The sequence below is a fragment of the Erpetoichthys calabaricus genome, chromosome 6 (genome assembly GCF_900747795.2).
Source record: "Erpetoichthys calabaricus chromosome 6, fErpCal1.3, whole genome shotgun sequence".
Lineage (NCBI taxonomy): Eukaryota > Metazoa > Chordata > Cladistia > Polypteriformes > Polypteridae > Erpetoichthys > Erpetoichthys calabaricus.
This window is the reverse complement of record NC_041399.2, coordinates 75244608-75263254: the sequence shown is the minus strand read 5'-3', so window position 1 is coordinate 75263254 and position 18647 is coordinate 75244608. Positions and strand designations below refer to the sequence as shown.

Here is an 18647-nt window from a genome sequence, read left to right as displayed (position 1 = left end):
TGATTTGTAGTGATAGTTTCACCATGACCTATTTTAAAATTGTAAAATATCTTCCTAAAACTTTAAACCAAATAATGTTATTTCTGTACTACTACATACACTGCATTTTGAGATGTTAGTAAAACGATATAGTAAGTCATCACCACTCATTAAATGTACAGTACACTGAATCTATTTAAGTTAATTCAACTCATGCTAACCTGCATATAAAAATAATAGTGACAGCAGCACCCTGAAGTATGGCCAAGGAATCAGAACCCATCATTATATCCTTAAAGCTCCTCTGAGTCCTAAACTGTACTGCCTATCTCTCAATTCGATGGGAGCGCTTGCCTACTTGTTTGTACAATGTTGTGATTCCTTTGTACATTAACATTCTTTAACCTTTACTAATGTATCATTCCACATTGAGAGTCCCTTCTCAATGTGACCTCTAGCCCCCATTCAACTTCCAGTTTTAAACGCCACTATCACTTGCTTTGGCACATTTTTATTAAAGTCTTTGTGATTCATATGATTGTGTAATCAGACATTTACAGTAAGTAGTATTCGACTGTCAACTGGTCACTACATCATCATATTCCACTCCATATCCTATACAAGTTTAAAGTCTACAGTATCTATCTATCTATCTATCTATCTATCTATCTATCTATCTATCTATCTATCTATCTATCTATCTATCTATCTATCTATCTATCTATTATATAGTGCCTTATCTATCTATCTATCTATCTATCTATCTATCTATCTATCTATCTATCTATCTATCTATCTATCTATCTATCTATCTATCTATCATTAATGTTTTTATCTTCTTTATGCACAGTTTCACAAATTACTGTTTTAATTTTCTTTATGCACAGCTTTGTTTTTCAAACCATATTATATTATACTAGCCAACGCCTGCTGTAGCATACGGCGGTGTAAGAATAGGAACGGAAAACATTGAGAAAGGAATTCAGAAATCAAGAAGAAAGAAATACTTCTTGAAAGACGCAGTTGTAAATAGGTGTAGAGATGACAAATAATGAGTCGAAAGATCTAACCCTAGAAAAAGCCACGTACAACTGACCATTGCTGAAGACTGGTTGTTGTAGATTAACGCAAATCTTTGCAAACGTTTGTCCTTGGGACTTGTTGATAGTCATGGAGAAGGCGAGTCTGAGTGGGAATTGTGTGCGTTTAAATTTAAAAGGGAGATTGGTGTCGGAAGAAGGGAGAGAGATTCTGGGAATGTAGATTTTTTCAGAATTTTGGATAGCGATCAGTTTGCACTCAATAATATGTGTATGTATTCGGGTAACAATGAGTCTTGTTCCGTTGCAAAGACCTTTTGATGGCATAATATTTCGGAGGACTGCGGTGGGTTGGCACCCTGCCCGGGATTGGTTCCTGCCTTGTGCCCTGTGTTGGCTGGGATTGGCTCCAGCAGACCCCCGTGACCCTGTGTTCGGATTCAGCGGGTTGGAAAATGGATGGATGGATATTTCGGAGGAGCATAACTACGGCTTCCACCTTTAGATGAAGGATATGGGGAGGCATGCCAGTTGGTGTGAGGGTGTGTAAAAACTTCTGTGGGTACGTTAGTTGATCATTAGGATTATCGCTGACCACTGTATCTACTGTACACTCTTGAAGGTCACTTTTTCACCCTGTATAAGATCAAGAACTTTGTTGTTAATATGTAGAGAATCGTCGTTTGTAACGCTCAGTATTGCTCTTGCAGCAAGTTATTGGGGTGTCACAGTAGAGAAATTAATATCATCGTAAAGTTGAGCAACTGGGTCTTGTTGTTGTGGTAAACATTGAGAAGGTAGTTCTGCCGTGTCTCCAGTTTTACCTTCCCCAACTTGAAGAAGCCATTGAACAAATTGAGTTTCACTTTTGAGAGCTCTCATTTTTTTTGTGAGTTTTAGGACCTTCATTTTGTTCCACAGCCTGTGTTTGTTGATGCAAGAGGAAACGGTGAGGGCTCAAGAACCGCGGAAGATAACAGGCAGTATTTGGCGGAAATCTCCACCAAGAAGAATGGTTTTATTACTGAAAGGTGCATTTTCGTGAGTGAGATCTCGCAGTAGTCTGTCAAAAGCTTGAAATGTATAACAATGTGTCATTGGTGCTTCATCCCAGATGATAATTTTCTCTTCAAGTATATTATTGGTATCATTGGTATTTGGCTTCACGTTGCAGGTTGATGTTGTTGTGATTTGAAGAGGTATTTTAAGCACGGAATGTGCAGTATGGCCACCAGGTAGCAATGTTGCTGCGATACAAGTTGAAGCAACCGCTATTGCTATGTCTCCTCTACCTCTCACAGAATGAATGAGGGTTTTGTATACAAAGGTCTTGCCTGTTCCTGCGGAGCCGTCGAGAAAGAAACATTTCTTGGAATGAACAGGTGGATTGTATATTGCCTGCAGTACTGTTTGTACGACTGTTCGCTGATCATTGTTGAGTTGTCGTGTGTAATCTGAAGCTAGTTTTTGTTTGTGGAGAATGTCAACACAGGTTGGAGTGTAAGGTGGGATGAATTCGGTGACTGGGAGATGAAATTGTTGAAGAGTCATACCATAGCACTTGAGTATTTCATTAATTTCCGAGAGAGCATACATCGGGGCAGTGTCAGTGGAATATTTAGTAAACAGGTCTTTGCAAATTGCCAGTTTATGTGTTTGCCATAGGTCCGGGACGTTGACAGGTTCCCCAAAGGCACAAATGATAGCGAAGAGTTATCTCATATGTACGGGCATCTTAGTTTGTGTAGCTTCATAAAGAGTGTCGTGCCAAATCTTGTCATCGTTAAGGAGACCTAACTCTTGGCATGCTGCTTTAAATGAGCTGCATATGTTTCCATTTATGGTTGTAAGCTCCTGGAAAGTAGTAGCTCCTAGAAACCGTGTTAAGAGGGTGCGTAAGTAGTAGCGTTAAGAGTCTTGAATAGAGACAGTTGGCATTCTACCTATAGCGTTATTTTTTTGGAGTCATTGCTTCCAACAACAACAACAACATTTATTTATATAGCACATTTTCATACAAAAAGTAGCTCAAAGTGCTTTACATAATGAAGAAAAGAAAAATAAAAGACAAAATACAAAATTAAAATAAGACAACATTAGTTAACATAGAAAAGAAGTAAGGTCCAATGGCCAGGGTGGACAGAAAAAACAAAAAAAAAACTCCAGAAGGCTGGAGAAAAAAATAAAATCTGTAGGGGTTCCAGGCCATGAGACCGCCCAGTCCCCTCTGGGCATTCTACCTAACATAAATGAAATAGTCCTCTTTGTAGTTAGGGTAGTTAGGGTAGTTCCACACGCTAGCCTTGGAATCGAAAGTATAATAGTGTGGAATGTCTATATAGTGGAGTGATTTTGCATGAGTACCTATCTTATTCAGGTCAATCCATGCTGTTAGCATAGTTTTTCTTGTTGCTTCTCGATTTAAGGTTTCTTCTTTGAGACCTTCACCAAACAGGACAGTTTGTTGTTCGGGAAGATGGACAGGTAATCGTATAATTGTTTGAGATTTGTCTGACATACTGTACTCACTAAGACGCCACATAGCTTCTGGAGCACTAACATATCTTCCGTCCAAGAAAGTCGTGATTTCATCATGAACCAAGTCATCGTTAGCATGTTTTTGCTGTAAGGTAACGGAAGCTGCATCGTAACGTTTGTGAACATATTTGTAGGGATATTTGATGGACTTTATGGATGAGCAAACTTCGACATTAATATGTGCATTGAATTTTTTACTCACCCAAGGGTTGTACGGAAATATCCATCAATTATCAATTATAAACTTGCCTATTTGTGCAGTTGGCCCTTCTCTTCTGCGGTAAATTGGGTAACCGTTAATGTTTTCTTGCGTGTGTTCCTTGAAATCTTTCGGGAATCTCTTGGTGCAAGTACCATCCTTCATGCACAATGTTGTTGGGTTACCTGCTGTACCGCATGGTCCGTGTACCATGCATTTAGTAACAATTTCAAATAACTTAGGGTCAGTGTCAGGGTTAGGGAGTTCAGCAGTGACATATTTATCAATGTCATCTTTGGTTCTTATTTTAGAATTATTGTGAAGAGTAAACACCATGTGGGCATGAGGAAGGCCACGCTTCTGAAATTCGATTACGTAAATATAAGAGATAACAACCCCAAAAAGATGTTGTTGTAGAATGTCTCTAAGTAATTCCTGCAGCTTAATCTAAAAGACTCATACTACAATATCAGGTCTGTGCTCCGGTCTTTGGGTATCTGACAGTGCATGTAGAATTTCTGGCCAAGCAGGATTACATGTGAAAATGATAAATTAATCAGGCTTTCCGAATTTACGTACTATGGCCATGGCATCCTGATAGTTTTGTTGCATGTATCTTGGACTTCCTGGAAATATGGACAGTAATATGATAATTTTTTCTACACGTACGTTGTTATTTTCAGCCTTTGCTTGCAGTGCGTCTGATAGTCCTTTGTATTGTTCCATGCGCAGATCTTGTTGATGTAATCTGAGATAGTTGAGACGCGCGCCCTCTGTTTTAACATACGCATCTATGATGTAGTGTTGGAATAGTTTGCCACTGGAGTGCAAAATACTAAATGTATTCCTTATTGATAATCTGTATGCGTAAAATTGGCATTGAGTAAGCCTGATTCGGTTGCCGGTTCTATCGGGAACATGTTGTAAATCTTTGTGCCAGCCAATGTCTCCATAAGGGAATAAAAGTGGGTAAACCATAGGATCGCAATTCATATTGAGCATGGAAATCTGTTTACAGGAGTTGCCTCTGGGATAGATGCAAATATCCATTTCGGCAGGGGGTTCGGCATCTTTTCCGACGAAAATTGCTGCAACATCGGTGTGGCATGTCGGGGCATTGTATCGTCGTAAATCCTGCCCAGGGTTTTCCTTGAAAACCATTCATACAGATGCTGTTGGATTGGACTGAGCGATTTCATGCATGTTTGTATGATTTAGCGAAGGGGTTGATTGTTCTGAACATGGAATCTATCTGGAGAAGTAAATTTTCACTGCATGCAGAGTTTGCTTTATTTTGTAAGCGTACTTCAGTAGCTTGCACTGTGCCAAAAACATACAACTGTTCATATCCTGGAGAGGTAGAAGTGTTAGCGTATAGTGGAGAGATTTGGTGATAAATTTACCCGTGTATTTTAAAACAGTATGGTCCCTGGCCAGGAGGTTGAGTTATCTGTGCACCCATGGAAGCAAACACTAGAGAAGAGTTGTATTCTCGATTGTGTTCACGATAATTTTTACCTTCTGATGTTTGCTGTGTAAGAAGCTGTTGTAAAGACACAGGTGGCTCCCGCAAAGGTGGTAAAGCTACTTTACCATTGTGGCAGCACCTCGAGTACTTGTTGGATGTATTACGCTCAGCAGGCCAGTATAGTGCATGACAGTGTTTGCACTGCTGGTCTGGAGTCCCAATGTTTTACTCTTGGACAGGAAAACAGGAATGACGTGAAGAAGTACCTGGGGTAGCGGGAAGAGGATTGTGTGTATGTCTACCGAGACTGCGTTGGTTTGGAAACTTTGCTTTGCAGATGTCACATTGCAAGACTTGTGAATGAGTTTTGTTGTGTTTAGTCAGACAATCCTGTGTAGTAAACTTCTTATTGCATTTCTGGCACTCATATAGTTGTTGGGAAGGATGCCTTTTCTTGTGTTTAGCAAGTGAGGTTTATGTTTGAAAAGTTTTGTTGCAGGAATCGCACTGGAAGAATGTGTTATTGGAGTGGGAGTCACTGTAATTTTTCAGTGGAGTGAATTTTTGTGTGTTTGTGAAGATAGTTCTGCGCTGTGAAACGTTTTGTGCAAGTGTGACACTGAAACAATTTGTCGTTGCTGTGAAATTTCTTGTGTTTGGTAAGGCTGGGTTTTGTTTTGAAAGGTTTACTACAAATGTTGCAGAGGAAGGTTGTACCAGTAGATGAAACTGTAGTGTTTTGTGGAGGAGAAGAATGACTGAGGACTGATGTGTTGGTGTTATCAGACATTATATGCTGCTGTGGAGACATGATCGGAATCGGTAGGAGGGCTTCATAGTGGCCATTGTCCAGTTGTCCTGAGTACAGAAGGTAAATGAAGAGAGTATTTCCAGAATTGTAAATGCAAGGCGGGATGTTGGGGTCGTGTTTGAAGTAAATGACAATGGTAGCATGGAGAACCTCTGAAAGAGCTTGAATTTCAGCTTCACCACCATAAACTCCAGATGTTGCCACGTATTGATAGTACTCCTGACTTGTTGTGATAACTCGATTTGCTTTGGAAAGAACAACAGAAAGACTGTCTCCAAATCTGTCCCAATGTGATGCACGAATCTACTGCCCTATGTCAAGTGCATTGCCTTCGTCAACCGTTTGTGTCAAGAAATAACCCACTGATAGGAACAGGCAGTTGCCGGATCGCAGAATAGAGATGATGATGTACAAAAACCCGTCGACAGAGAAGATTCTGTCGTCCATTTTATAACAAAGGCTTAGAAAGCAACCGTCGCAGTATAACGAAAATAGCAAGGTGTATGGGAGGCCGCAGGCAGCGTGGTAAAGTGTTTGGAAGAGGACAAATAGGAATTGAGAAATGCCGTGGAGCGTGCGTGTGGGCGGGACCGGTTTTGAAGATGAGCCGCAGACATCGTGGGGAAGGGTTTGGAAGATGACGAATAGGAATCAAGAAATGCCGTGTCAGCTGCGTGTGGGTGGACCGGTTTTGAAGAGGAGCAGCAGACATCGTGGGGAAGGGTTTGTAAGAGAACGAATAGGAATCGAGAAATGCCGTGTCGGGCAGCGTGTGGGCGGGACCGGTTTTGAAGAGGAGCCACAGACATCGTGGGGAAGGGTTTGGAAGAGGACGAATAGGAATCGAGAAATGCCATGTTGGCTGCGTGTGGGCGGGACCGGCTTTGAGGTGGAAGCAGGACGATAGGAACAGGCGGTTGCCAGATCGCAGAATAGAGATGACGTTGTACAAAAACTCATCGACAGAGAAGATACTGTTGTTCATTTTATAACAAAGGCTTAGGAAACAACCATCGCAGTATAACAAAAATAGCAAGATGTATGGGAGTCCGCAGGCAGCGTGGGGAAGGGTTTGGCAGAGGACAAATAGGAATCGAGAAATGCTGTGTTGGCTGCGTGTGGGTGGGACCGGTTTTGAGGTGGAAGCAGGACGAACCAGAAGAGAAATATATATAAGAGATACTGTACTATCTTTCTACCTATGTATAAACATATATATATATATATATATATACAGAGAGAAAGCACAAAAATATTAGTTTATCCATCCATCCATTTTCCAACCCACTGAATCCGAACACAGGGTCACGGGGGTCTGCTGGAGCCAATCCCAGCCAACACAGGGCACAAGGCAGGAACCAATCCCGGGCAGGGTGCCAACCCACCACAGGACACACACAAACACACACCAAGCACACACTAGGGCCAATTTAGAATCGCCAATCCACCTAACCAGCATGTCTTTGGACTGTGGGAGGAAACCGGAGCGCCCGGAGGAAACCCACGCAGACACGGGGAGAACATGCAAACTCCACGCAGGGAGGACCCGGGAAGCAAACCCAGGTCCCCAGGTCTCCTAACTGCGAGGCAGCAGCGCTACCCACTGCGCCACCGTGCCGCCCATATTAGTTTATGTTCCAAAGAAATGATGTTTACAATCATTTGTGGTTTCAAAATGACTGGTCATTTATAATTTCTTTGTTTAGGAACATGTTCAAATAGGACTTAGTGTGCTGCATTCAATTATTGTCTTTCGGAATTGTTTAAATTCACACCCTTTGCTCCTCTCCTTTCTTACAGTGATCAGGGTAGCAATATAAAATGAAACGCTGGTTTTGGGCCAAGGCTGGTTTTCATCACCAAGGTTTTTTTTTTTTTTTAAAACAAAAGGGATGGATGTAGGTAGACAGCCAGGAGTGAAGAGAATTGAGAGAACTGTCATCTGGGAGGCCAGTATGCAGGAGGAAACATGTTTAAAGTGACACATGTACAGTAAAAAATGTTTCCTTTGTTTATCTTGTAAGTCTCAGTGTTTTTATGAAAGCAAGGAAGCATACCTTTCTGATAAGACTTGGCTTTGCTTTTCACAGCGCATTGAAAATATACATTTTCTTGTCTTTAGTCATCTATCCTGTGGCAGACTACTGGCATTCAAACTCCACCAGATACTCTTCTGAAACGGCATTTTATTTCTAATCTGAAAATGGAGGGTTTAAAATCCATCCTGAATTGTGTGGCATGAAACACATTTACCAACGATATGTTGCTACACAATCACACACCAACATCTATGTGCCTTCATTCAATATGTAAGATGCTAGGAGCTTTACTGAACACAGTTGCCTTTTCCTGTGTTTCATATGATGTGTTTATTAGCAGCTTGAGCAGCATTCCTTGTGCAACAGCTATTAATGTATTTATGTCATAGGAACTCTTGATTAAAGTGCCTCAACTACCATATCTTGTTCAGAGTTGTAGAAGTCAATGCTAACAATAATAACCGGTAAAAAGAGAGAGTGCAGGCAGGTTGGAGTGGTTGTAGAAGAGTGTCAGGGGTGATTTGTGACAGACAGGTATCAGCAAGAGTGAAAGGGAAGGTCTACAGGTTGGTAGTTAGACCAGCTATGTTATATGGGTTGGAGACGGTGGCACTGACCAGAAAGCAGGAGACAGAGCTGGAGGTGGCAGAGTTAAAGATGCTAAGATTTGCATTGGGTATGAAGAGGATGGGCAGGATTAGAAATGAGTACATTAGATGGTCGGCTCAGGTTGGACAGTTGGAAGACAAATTCAGAGAGGCAAGATTGTGTTGATTTGGACATGTGCAGAGGAGAGATGCTGGGTGTATTGGGAGAAGGGTGGTACAGATAGAGCTGCCAGATAAGAGGAAAAGAGGAAGGCCAAAGAGAAGGTTTATGGATGTGGTTAGAAAGGAAGGACAGGAAGATATAGAAAAAGATGATATGCTGTGATAATCCCTAACAAGAGGAGCATAAAGAAGAAGAAGAAGGTTGAAACAAATTTTAGCAACTTGTGAAATGTTAATTGCTTAATTAAATCGATTCCTTTTTTAACAACTTGTGCATGTACATAATATGATATCAATATAGATGCACTTAGAAGACTTGATACCAGTCTGAATGAAAATCATCATGGCAGATCAGCATAACTAGGTTGCTATGAACAAGAGAATGCAAAATAGTAAAATGGGTGATAGACCTCCTAAAACACCTGAAAAACCAGACCAAGGTCTTCACTGACATTCCTAATGATAGGCCTGAACCCAAGCAGCATCACCCAAAACTCCACAGGCAGACTTTTTGCAGAGGCTCAAAATGGGTAACAGGCTTTAAAAGATAAACAGATATCTTAAAAGTTCCAAAATACACCAAAAAATGCTCCCTAGGTAAAGGAAACCATCAAACCTCTGGCCTAAGAGACATGTCCAAACAAAAAATCTTTATGAATACAGGTATGTATTTAAATAACAAAAAGAAGAGCAGAAAGCAACAAAAATTAGGCAAAAGGGTTTTCTTAAAAAGGCAACACATAGCAAGCAAGTCCTAATCTGTAATCCAAGAGCAGAACGGCAAAGACAAAAGAAAATCTGGAAACTAGAAAATCAGTACAGTAAAGCACCGATCAAATATCAGCGAGCCACTAAAGGACCTACTCTCCAGGCTGAAATATAAACACTAAGGGTGGCCTTGCCACTTAGGTTTCCACCCACAAAACACATGGAATGAAGGCAAAGATATTTACATAATACAGTAAAACTACTAGAAACACTGAATAATTAATAAATAACACAGTGTAAACAAAAATCATGAAATTGCACAAATTCAAAAAAAGAAACCTAAGCCACAAACACAATCATCAAAATTAAAAGGTATATAATTTTTAAAACAACAAAACCGATAAACAAAGTAAGGGCAACAACCCTGGGTAAAGCATAACAGAGGTATGCAAGTACCGGTAATTACTTTGTCATGCTTTTATGCTCATGACCACGTCTATAAAAACAGAGAAAGTTAGATTGTGGTAACTTGTGGGCAATTTTATCTCCGGTACAATACTGTCAATAGTACGAATATTTGAGTGACTTTGATACGGGCTCAGTCATTATTTTTGTCTGTTTAGATAATCATCACCTTATATTGCATCAGTGTATTCCAGCAGATATGACAGTGGTATTATACTTAGTTGTTGCAGGAAGGCCGTCAAGAATGTCAGAAGTGATTTGGGTAAACCATGGTGCAGAGTGTATGGAATGAGTGTGACTTTAAGTTTCAACACTTATTTCAGTACATTCTGGCACCTGCAGAGATTTGGCACCCACCATAGATTGCCTTGTTATGCTATGCCCCATTGATTGACGACTTACATAGATGAGACTAAATTCCCAGTATCTACTAAACTTCTGCCACCGCTGACTACATTTCTGAATGCCAACCAAATTAGTGAGCATTCTGCAATTACCAAATAATACCTGAAAATAATTAAATGTTAGACATTGAATGTTAAAATTAAAATAAAGAGAAATGGCATCACCAGTGTCAGTCACGTGTTTCTAGTTTGTATTTCAGTGCAAGAAATGGGCGTGTTGTTTTTACTTCGTGGTGTGTGAATTTGATGTGAACAAAGAAATCGCAGTGTATAGAGACTCTTTTGTTGGTGCTAGCATTACCAACCAATACATAAAGCTTTTTAAAATCTGAAAAACGCACATGTTGATCAGCTAGATCATGATTGACCAAGAGCTACCTGTGTCGACAGCAACAAAGAAGGACTTATTAAGCTTGCCAAAAAAATGTAACTGTATAACAATCAGAAAAGGACGTTGGAATAAAGGATGGTATCTTCTTTAAGATATGAATTGTGGCATTAGTTTAAATCAGTCCCATAAAGGGCAGAATGTCTATGTGCTGTTTACATATACTGGTAACCTCCATGTTATATTTCTGTGGTTCTGTAATTGACTTCTTTGTTAGAAAAATTTAGTGTTGTCACATCTCTACTAAGTTGCAGGTTTGAAACTATGGTTTATATAGACTATCCACATACATACACAAACACTATTGTGAGAAATATTGTAAAATTTAATAAGATGCATCATTGTAAAATGTAATCTCTAATAGTATGTTTGGAGAGTAATGGACTAATTTTCAGTTCATTTTAAAAAGTAGCTTTCATAGTATGTGGGGAGGGGGAATCTATTAAAACTTCTCCAAATAATGCATACACTTAATAATGATGCCCGCAGCTTGGTGAAGATTTTATGTTTAATTAACCAAAGAAAAATGCTTCAGGCGTGGTATATTTCACCCAAGAATCTGCTATTATAATGGATTGCCCAAAACATTCCATGTTTAAAAAAAGATGATTATCGTTGTAAATTTCTAAATTAAAAAAATGTATATACTGTATTGTTTTTTACATTGTATCTCATCACAGTTGGTCTGTACTGTAGAAATGAAATTCAGCTCATAAGATTTTGAAAGCATATTATTTTAGTACATAATAGTTTATTTCTGTGTATTTCAGACTTTTAGTTTTATTGTTACAATAATTTTAAACAAATATAAAATTCTGTGTATCTTGTCATCTTTCCTCCCTTAGTTGTAGTTTCAGGATAAGACAATATTAAAAATACTGAAAACATTCATTGTTTACAGAGGGCACAGTGTCATGTTGTTTACTGGTACTGCCTCAATGTTCTTCCCCTGGTGAAGAGACGGGTTTTAGGTGAATTAGTGACTGCAAATGAGTGTATCATGAATAAGTATGGCTAAGTGTGAGTGTACTCTGAGGTGGACTGGCCTACCATCCGCGGCTGATTCCTGCTTCATATTCAAGCATGCTAGGCATCTGCTGTCCACACCCCTATCTGGGACAAAGCAGAATAACAGAGGGTGATGATAGTTGTATGCTTTGGTTTGGATTTGTTTTAGTCATAAGCCAGAATGATTACCTTTACCTGGTAGCGTACTGGCCATATAGAAATAGCAAGGGGGAAGTATTATACTGCACCTGAGAAGAGCGGCCAAAGAAGATGCTTGGAATCCTACAGAATTGAAATTAACCAACTGAAATATTCTGCAATATCAAATCTACTGCTGTGTACAAGTTTTTCCTATGTTCTGCTCTCCAGCACATGCAGTAGGTATGAATTGGCAGCTCTAACATCAGGTCTTGTTATATTCTGATCATGCATATCATCATTCTTGTTGAATATTGTTTTCAATTTTTATTCTTGCCCAAAGTTTATGACATCGTAGTGAATTGCAAGTAATTTGTTAAATTCCATAAAATGTTTTTTTCTGACACAACTTGTAATTGGTGTATGTTTTGTGTTACATTACCTACAATGTGAAGCTGTGTGCATGCAGTGAATTGGTTGTTGCCTTTCTCTACTGGCCCATGTGATAAGACACTATTACTGCATGTTGTATTTCCCATGACCAGACCAGCGCTGCACCTTTCACTTGCCATTGCCATATAATTAAAAGGTAAAGGTTATTCCCATACTGGAAAGAAATGAGGGAGGAAACAACATGTGTAGTCTTTATCAGGTTAGAATTAGGGTTACTGAAAAGGAAAAAGTAGGGAACATACTTAGAAGGAGAAGAAAGGAACAAAGCCCGGGCAGATAAAATGAAAAATAAAGAGTAGGTGTGAAAAGCTACCATTAGAGAAGATATTAGAAAGTTAGTTGATTAGTCCAGTGTGCTCTATTTTGCTCTTCCAGGCTATTGGCAAATATACAATATAGTCATTTCTTAAAGGTCACTTGAGCTTGGTTGGCCTTACTATTTTGGTAGGTTGTCAGATTTTGCCTTGTTAATATCTCTGTTGTTTATAACCTTTGTTTTTGGGCCATCTAACTACATCTACGTAGCACTTTTTCTGCTGCTTTTGTTCTTTTTTTGCCCTTTTTGTACATGCTTCCTGTCTCCTGTTTTTCAACAAAATTCTTTTGTAACATTTTACCATCGATCAGGCCTTCATGGTCTTTTCTCATTCAAATTTACCTAATCGATTTGAAAAACGTCACACTTGACTTGCTGCAAACTTCCGTGACAACTTAATCCTGACCACTTTAAGAAAGGGCACAGGTATGTACTTTCAGTGACGTTAAAGCCAAGTAGAGAATAATCATGTACGTTTGCAATAGTCAGAAAGAGGAAAACTTTCCCCAAAGCAGGTAGATCACACATGAAAGGAATCCAAATAATTGTGTCCTTTAGCTTGTGCCAAAACACTGGCTGCATTTTTGTATCTGGGAAAGTGAGGCTGCCTATATGCATCATTCTGATTTTAGGCACTGCAGGTGGAGCTGAGCTCTCATTGATGACATCTGAATATATAAAGGCTTAGACTTTGTGCTCTTGAAGACTTATTCTGGGTTACACATGACAAAAAAAAGTTGGCTGCTCAAGTGTGTACCTTTCTAATAGTAGTATTATTCAAATATAAATAACTTCAATATAAATATTAAATAGTGTTTGAATCATATAATTTTCAAGACAAATGCAAAAAAAATGATTAAGTGTTGCATTTGTTTACTTAGCTAGAAAATATGCAAGTCATTTTACTTGACGGGCAGCATATCAATATAGGGGGGTCTCCTTAAAAAGACAACAGATTCAGACCATCGATGAGCTTGAAAGAGACAGACTTTTAAAATGTCAGAAGCAGACTCTGCTTTTATGGTGTTTAATCTTTAGCGTAACATAAGCTGTGCTTGCTTCTGTCCTGCCAGTTTTCCTGGGTTTTGCAAAGAGAAGTATCAGCAAAGGAGTTTTCCAGATCATTAACCTGACATTAGACATTAGCCCACGGTATTCCAATGAATACCAGCAAAAAGATCAATTAAAGCTACATTTGTTCCCTGTGCATTGAAGGAGGAAAGGCATTTTGGTTTAATGAGTTATATTATGGCAATCTTCATTTATAATACTTATCCAATCCTTAATTTTTCTTTCAGGACAGCCTGTTAATTTTGCTCCCAAAGCAAGACGGTAAATAACAGGAATGCTAGCTCTGTCTGCTTGTGGTAAATTGCAGATTACACACAACATGATAGGGAACAGTAAATGTCAGTTTTGTCAAACAAATTTGGAATAACAGTTAAACTATTAGCTTCCAGTAGGGCCTTCTCAGCAAATGTCTGCTTCCAAGCAGCAGGCGCACTAGAGCATATGGAACACCAACACAGTTAAATTGAATAAACAAGGTTGATCTGAACCGATAACTGCAGGAGCTCTTAATTAGTTTATAGCTGTCCATTAACTCCAGTTTGCAATTTGGAGCATTTGAAGGTACTGAAATGGGTTTACAGGTCAGATACGGTCATGAAAAAATAATTGTCCATAATCGAATGTAGAGTTAGAATGCGGAAAGTGATGTGGTACACACTGGACTTGCCGGCACTGTTGCCTTATGGCTCCAGGGATCTGAGTTCACAGGTCATTTTTGTGAAGCAGAAAAAAATAATTTCTGCTTTTGTTAGCAGAAGGGCTGTCATGTGTTTAGTCATATGAATGCAGTAGTGCAACAAGAACTTGATGGGCCCTAGTGCAAAAAAAAAAAAAAAATTGGCCTACCTTGTGTAAAATTCAATTCAGTTCAGTTCATTCAAGAAAATTACCACCTCAATGAGATAAATCAAACATACAGTATAAGCTATACAGTCTAAGAGAGCAATATTCATAATAAGCTTTATGGAGTTTTGGGAATAATAATACCATTCAATTTTCATTCTGATATCAAGTAGGCAAGTGTGTTGATAATAAAGCCATGCAGTCACTGTGGGACCCCCATACTACCTGTAGATACACCATTTGATGTTACCATCCTTATCCTTATTTATGTGTAGTTGTTCTGAGCTTTTTGAATTAAACAGCACAAAGTTGCCCATTCAGTCCCCACCTTTTGCTCACTCACTGAGCAACCAGCATTGCCAAAAACTGTATGGAGAGGGTTTGTGTCTTGGATAGACTGCTGCATCTTGTGAAGCCAGCAATGAGTAAAACAGATTTAGGAGGTGATTAAGCTATCTAGGTTTGTATGACATTTACAAAATGATGTTCCTCACTTCTGGGTTTCCCTAATTTTCATTTTTAGCAGTTCATAATTTATTTGGGTGCAATACATACGATAATGGGTAGTTTAAATTTAAGTCTGTCCCCATTACAAAAGAAGGTGGTGGTAGTGGTGGGGAGTTAAGACTGAGGAGGGTTGGTCAGTCACAACCTGTAAAGACTCTTAGTTGCAACCAGTTCCACAGTTTACACATAAGTACCTCAAATTTGCTCAGTCTTTTAGTCTGTAGTAAGTAGTTATTATCATTTCCTGACGTAAAAGAAGGTGGCCTGGGGGCTGAGCTTCTGCCAATCCCAGACGTAAAAGAAGGCCTAAAGGCACAGCCCCAATGCATAAAAGTTAAATCTACAAGAGCTGGAAGTGGAAAAGGTATATTTATGTAAAGGATTAATAGAAGCATTGAAGTATTTTAAAAATATAGTATATAAAGGTGTTAATGTATAAACACATTTATTTTTCCATCCATCCATTTCCTGAACCCACTTAACTTAATGAAGTTTTATGGGTGTGAGTAAATAGGGCCTATTCTGGTAGTATGCCTTGCCACTCATTTATTTCTTTTCTTCTTCTTCTCTCTCTCTGCCTCAAGATTTCAAGTCCCATATGTTTTTACAATTGTTTTCGCAGAGTTTACACCACCTCCTAGAAAACACAGATGACTGTATATTTTGTTCAGAAGAACACTTTAAAATGAATGAACGTGAATGGTCACATAAAAAGGTTGCATTCAATGGGATTTTTTTTCAACTTTGCAAATTTTAGTATTGTGCCAATTGTGAACAGTAATTGAATACATGGAAATGTTTACAAATAATGCTGAATAAATTATTAAAGATAAGGGGAGCCATCTGTATTGAACTTGATTTTATTTGGCTTGATATGACACACACAGTAATTAATCCAGTGGCGCATTACTCTTTAATCAGAGGGGATGTCAAACCTACGGACTGCAGTTACAGATCTAGTTGGCTAAGGATGTCAGATTACATGACTAGAGATTGCAGATCTTGACAAATGACACAACTCCCAACAGAATTTCACATTTCCAAAGTATTACAAGCTCTTTCCTTTTTCTGACAGACAATAATAAGCTGCTTGACAGTACCAGTGGCGCATGAATATTTTTAAAGTATGCCGAGCTCAGCCACAATATCTGAACCTTTTTTTTTTTTCTTTTTTGCCATTCTGTCATTGTGCATAAAATACTAGGCATAAGACAGACAAGCCTTTCTTCTGTCTGAATGGTCCAAAACACCCGTTTCTCTTATTCCTAAGGTACTTCTACTTGAGCACTCATTCATTCTCAGGTTGTATACACAAAGAACCCAATGAACCAACACACTAAACCAGTTTGATTTGGTTGGGGCAAGTCATGGACCTATTGGACGGTGTCACTGGGTATGTCAGACTGCACAAATGGAGATCTCAGCAGTGCACCACAACTGCCTCCAATTCACTAAGATTGTGTAAAATAAAGTCTATAACTGAAAATCAATGGAAAATGTGTGTTATTTAGGCGGAGTGGTGGCTCTGAGACTAGGGATCTGCACTGGCCATCGGAAGGTTGCTGGTTCAAATCCCATAAAATGCCAAAAGGGACTCTTCTCTGTTGGGCCCTTGAGCAAGGCCCTTAACCTGCAATTGCTAAGCGCTTTGAGTAGTGAGAAAAGCGCTATATAAATGCAAAGAATTATTATTATTTAAAACAGTCTTAACAAGTATATATATGCCAGTTGCTAATATATACAGCAACAATGCAATTTGTATTTTATGGTTAGTCCTTTCAAAATCTTGAAACTGTAGTAGATAATGGATTTTTCAATTTCACTTTTTTTTTTAAGTCACAATGGCTGTACCATTTTACTGTTAATTTGAGTGTATCTTTAAAAAATTCATGTTACTGTTTGTGTTTAGTTCTTAACTCAAATAAAAAGCACACACAAGTGAACAGCAGTAACTGGAAAGCTGTAAGATTTATAGGGCTACTGTCTTCCCACATGTTCATTTTGGGGAGAGTTTACCTTTGGACATACTGATAGGAAACAGATGATCTAGCAGAGGAAAATCACAAAGCACTAGACACCCAGTGACATCTTTTATTTTTTACTACCAATGATTCTCAATAGCTGCCCTACAATGTGTTGGCATATTGCCCAGCGTTGTTAAAGCTTTAGAGTTTCTTGGATAGACTGCTAGGCCTAGCAATAATTTATTTGAGCGGGTTAAGAAAATGGATGGATATATTTTCTCTTTCATATTTATTTCAGCTGCAAGAGTGTCTGTCTGTTATTTTGACTCACTTACTCATCGGGTCGTAGAGATTAGAAATGTATATATGTTACATATTGTATGTATGTATTTATTTTACAGAATATCAGTGCTAGATTCTTCTTCTTTTGGCTGCTCCCATTAGGGGTCGCCACAGCGGATCATCTTCTTTCATATCTTTCTGTCCTCTGTATCTTGTTCTGTTACACTCATCACCTGCATAGATTGAAAAATTGACCCATGGTACCCAGACTGGCATTTGACTCCCTGTTTGTCAATAGTCTAAAGCAGTGGTCCCCAACCTTTTTGACAGCAAGTACCACTTTGTTAGATGCAAATTTTTCCACGGACCGGTCGGGATGGGTTGCAGTTTTATACACAATTTACATAACATTTCTATTATTATTAAGCAGCTCGCATACGTTTGCAACCCGAGATTTTTCTTCTTTTTTTGCATATAACAAAGACATATGCTTTGCATTTGCCATTCCAACAGATTGCACATCACAAACATTAACACTGTTATCGTTTTTTTCGTGTCTGCCGTTTCTATAGGAGGGTGACAATGAGTTAAATTCCAATGGATGTTTTTCAAATGTTGACAAGCAATAACCAAAAGGTATCACTGAAAACCACAGAAAACAAAAACAGCAAAAAAAAAACCAGTACGAGGAAAGTTCGAAGAAAGAATTTTTTTTTACAATGTTTCTATTTGGGGATCGTTGTGCAAACGTGCACATCTGAGCTGCGACCACAGATCTAACTGCTCTGTGGATGATTCATTCAGGCATTTCAAGGTCACTTCGTTGTAATGAAAGCATCTGCTGAATGTACTTCGTAGTAACGTGATTTCTATAGACTCGTGTCATATTGGGAAACTATCGGGACCGTAACAATACTTTGTTGTAACACTCTCTCCTCTCTCTGCGCCGCTGCAAAGCCCCACCCACCAAGCATTCTGAAAAGTCTGAGTGAGTCTCCGTTGCCGGCAGTTCTCTCGCGGCCCGGCTGTCAGACGGCTGCGGCCCGGTAGTGGGTCGCGGACCGGTGGTTGGGGACTCCTGGTCTAAAGGATGCTATGCTGTTTTTCATCCATTATCCAACCCAGTATATCCTAACTACAGGGTCACGGGGGTCTGCTGGAGCCAATCCCAGCCAACACAGGGCGCAAGGCAGGAGACAAATCCCGGGTAGGGCACCAGCCCACCACAGGGCACACACACCCCCACACTAGAGACA

The 18647-nt window shown here is 39.2% G+C and overlaps 1 protein-coding gene across 1 annotated transcript in view; it reads left to right on the top strand.

Moving 5' to 3' along the window:
• The window catches only part of ptprma (protein tyrosine phosphatase receptor type Ma), a 796186-nt gene that overhangs the window by 618569 nt on the left and 158970 nt on the right, over positions 1–18647 (top strand). The window lies entirely within an intron of this gene.